At 44.7% G+C, this 4,233-nt stretch overlaps 1 protein-coding gene across 3 annotated transcripts in view; it reads left to right on the top strand.

The window, feature by feature from the left end:
* The window catches only part of LOC116394899 (importin-13-like), a 20,517-nt gene that overhangs the window by 1,940 nt on the left and 14,344 nt on the right, over positions 1-4,233 (top strand). The window lies entirely within an intron of this gene.

Raw genomic sequence — 4,233 nt, 5'->3', positions numbered from 1 at the left:
TGTGTGTGTGTGTGTGTGTGTGTGTGTGTGTGTGTGTGTGTGTGTGTGAGAGAGTGTGAGATTTTGTGTGTGCGCGCGTGCTCTCTCTTGGCAGTGTTTACTGTGGCTGCAAGGTTGCTGTGATGAATCCCCCTGCTGGGTGGCCACTGACTCGGACGCGTTAGGGGATGGGCGGGGAGACGATGGGGGAGGAGGATGGGGAGAGCGAGAAAGGTGCTCCTGTGGAAGAGCAGAGGCGATGTGATGAGATGGATTGGGGGGGGGGGGGGCGGGGGTCGGTCGATGTCTGTGACAGTAAAGAAAGAGAAGAAGGAGGGGGGGGGAGTTGAGAGGAGGTTGGCGATGCGACAGAAAAGGAATTAGAGGCACGGTTTGAAGGGAGAGAGGGAGGCACATTCCTGTGGGGGGAATGGTTTGACCCGATGATCGGTTTTCTGTTTTAAATACAGGAAGAAGAAGAATGACAAACAATGAGCAAGGTCCTGTCTCCCTGTGGATCAGCCGCTTATTAATTTGTTCATGTCTACAGGTGAAGAACGTGGGGCTCCGTTATGTGTAAATGATGAAGAGAAAATGATATTTCATCTCATCTTAGCAAAGTCATAGTACTTATTGTAAGCACACCTAAGTAAATGTATAATTCATGTAACAGGGAGGATCATACATAATTTGTTATGATGTATTACGGTAATCTTTAGTGAAAGTACCTGATACCCAACCATATAGATTTTCATCAGGTCAAGCTATTAATTATTAGGTTTTCAGGAATTAACGGTTTCATTTACAGTGGAAGTGAAACCTCTCTTGCCAAAATACCCCAAGCGTGCACACATGGTGCTGATCTGCTTTTCCTCTTTTTAAGACACAAACCGTACCAAGCAGCCACTGAACCAGTCTATTCTGATTGCTCTCATTTATTCGTGTGGGTTTGTTTATTGAAGGTCCATTTTCAGACCATGTTAAAACATTCGGTCCTCTCCGAGTGCTGCAGTAATCTCATTAACTGATAAAACATGACAAACAGCATCTGAGGTGTAATTTCACTTGAAGGCAATGAGCACTTTTGTAATAACGACGCACTTGCATTTTTCTTTTAAACTGATGAGATACTGTTTTTCTAAGAGTCTATATTTAGAAAGTTTATTAAGACTATTTGTGAGTGGTGGTTATTATTAGTGTCAATAATTTAGCTTGATATATTTGTAGTTAATTAGTTATGGAAGCGGCATGATGTTGTTCATTCACTGGAATTAGAGGGAGACGAAAGGTTCTTAAGTACGTGTGTGCGTGTGTGCGCGTGTGTGTGCGCCATGTGGAATTGTCGCTGCTGCTCAGTGGGTTGCTGGAGAGTGTGTGCTCGTTGTATACTTGGTGCTGGAGATGATGGTTCCTGGCCCAGGAGTTCTATGTGTTCAATAGAAAGCTCTTTGTTCGATCTCGGCTGTGTGAAACAAAGTAGCACATTGTCAGCATCTTTGTGTCCATAATGAATGGGTACGTATACTCTGCCTTACATTTCCACTCCGCTATAATTACCCTCGTATAGAATCACTATTCCACATATTCCAAGCAAGTGGATTTTAGAGGAAGTGTGGAGCTCTTCACTTTGCTGTGAAATAGCGTTCTGTTAGGATTTAGTGGAGACAAATTACTGCTGTACCACCAGAAGGGACCACAGCACAGTTCTGGGTCAGTGTGGGTCAGCACCTTGCTCAAGGGCACTTTGCCAGGGGTAGGTGTGAGGGGAAAAATATTGCTTAATGTCAGAATCTTGATTCTTATCCTTTATGATTCTGATTCGTTTCACAGCTTCCAAAAATGTATTTTTGAATAGTTTCATTTTTTTTTCTGTCTGGCAGTGTTGACTTGCGGTGCCGCCTCTTTCAGCTTCTGAAGTAGTTTACTACATAATCCTTTACACATTGGACTCTCTGCTTTAATGCCATAATGTGCCACGCCGCCTTTTCTTAACTCAGAGCAATCGAGAATCGATTCTGAACCGAGGAATCGTTCTGAACCTAGACTTGACAAGCGCGTAGCTTCCAGGCTCTGCCTCTTGTTTTGGGTAGGATAAGACATAAGTGACAGCAAGTGCTTTCTTCTTATTAAATTGCTTTATAGAGATGACTCAGCCTCCCAGCTAACGCAATACAGAACATATCAGGGGAATTTGACCCGGAGGAATGATGCATGGGGCTATTGAATAGCTTTGTGGTGGCTGGAGAGGCTGTTTCAGAGCGACAAGCGGGATCGCGATGACTATTACCATCCAGTCCTTGACAGAAATATATCTGGGCTCACGGTGGAACACGGGTCTTGTAGGTTACATGATACACACACATCCTAGTGCACGCTCTTTTGTTTCATTTTCTATTTTCAGCAGGCTTGCGGACCGTATCAGTCTTCTGAATTATGTGGTGAGATCTGTGCGTGTAGCTGAGGTGTAAAGCGTTGAGACTCTTGGTGCATGGGTTTGTTTGCTGTTGACGCACTGAGATTTGATCACTATTGGCAATGTGTTATTCTTCATTTCTTCCTTGGCCGCGTGCTGTCAACCACCACCCGCGCACACTCTCGCCCAAACTATTATTGTTCTTTGTTTCCTCATTAATCATCGTTCCTCTGCATGTCTCTGGTTCTCACAGTTATAGCGCGGTGTCACGACGATGGGTCAGTGATGCGATCTCCCATCGCTACAATGACTTCGGGTGTGACACTCGAGTGGACAGATGGCGTGAAAACACAACAGGCCTATGGCAGCGAGATTCCGTTACCTGCTGTGTGTAAACACAGTGTGTGTCGGCTCGTGCACTTAGGCCTCATACGGGAAAGATGATTTCAATAATATTTACAAAATGCTGCAACCTGCGTCTCTATATATACATCTCCCGCCTTGCACTTGATAGTAATTTTAATAAGGTAAATCATCTTTTATGATACCTCATTTATTTGCTTCATATTCTTCCTTGATAGTTTGTATTGTATAGATGATGTCTTTGTTAAACGTTCTTTACACAAGACTGTGAGCATTTCTGCTGCCTCTCAACATGGCGACGGCTGAGCCGGCGTCTTGCAGCTAACGGCGCTAACAGATCAAACTACGGCAAAAGGGGAGAGCGACTTAATTCCCTATTCAGGTAGACATTACTTCACCATGTCTTTCCAAAGCGGATCGATATTTGCTGCTATATTAGTGCTCTGAATCTTGTACATTGCATCTTTAACGCAGCTCAAGACCTTCACTACGGCTATTTTTTGGGCTTGGTTGTGAGCACACAAGTGTAAACCAGTCGCAGTAAATCTGTGGTTCCGTGTGAGCAGATGGTCTAACTGAGCCATGCTTTTTTTTCTTATGCATCCCTCATCTTCCTCCTCCTGCTGTTGGAGAGGCACTGCAGAGGAGGCTAAAGACCTTTGACAGTGTCTGCCAAGAACGCGCCGGCCTCAGGTGAAGCCAGGCGGTTCAGGCAGGTTGCAACCATCTGTAGATACAGTTAGTTGCTTCAGCGTCAAATAAAACGCTTCTAGGGGATGCGCTTCATGGTTTTTTGGTTGTTTTATGAAAACAAATGAGTGATGGGCAATTACAGTTGGGTAGCAGAGCTAACTGCAGCATGTCTGCCATGATTTCTAGGAGACAGGCGGTGGTTCTTGGTGAGGAGATTAAAGCAGAGAACAGACTGTGTTTGTGTCTTGGTCTTTGATAATGAACCGCGGAGTAACAGACAGGCCTGCGATCACACACTGGACTGCGGTAATGATCCGCTGCTGCTTTGAACTCTGATATCACAGCTTCGTGTACAGAAAGGGCAGAGTGGAGCTGACGAACCAAAAACATCCTGATGCTTTTCAGAACGAATGCATGGTATTGATCCTCAGAGAGAGCTCGCTAAATCTGAAAACCAACAGCACATGCATATTTCATCTGTCCTGTCTATAGTAATCTGGTCAAATTTGAAAGAAAAATCATACATGCAGTGGTTTCTTTAAAAGGACAAAGCTGTGGTAGCTGTTAACTACAGAGACTTACCAGCTAAGTCAAAGCCACACACATACATACAGTACCTGCTGCCCATACTGCACCTATAGCTGTCTCTCTCTCTCACACACGTATATGAACAACTGCCACCTGACTCTCTACAAGCTCATTAACACCCAGCCAGTCGTGTTCAGACTCTCGTACAGTAAGTGGAGAGAGAGAGAGAGAGAGAGAGAGAGAGAGAGAGAGAGAGA

Source organism: Anarrhichthys ocellatus, unplaced genomic scaffold (assembly GCF_004355925.1).
Source record: "Anarrhichthys ocellatus isolate YVR2014 unplaced genomic scaffold, GSC_Weel_1.0 scaffold42, whole genome shotgun sequence".
NCBI classification, from domain to species: domain Eukaryota; kingdom Metazoa; phylum Chordata; class Actinopteri; order Perciformes; family Anarhichadidae; genus Anarrhichthys; species Anarrhichthys ocellatus.
Note: the sequence above shows the minus strand (reverse complement) of the source record. Positions and strands in the feature narration are given on the sequence as shown.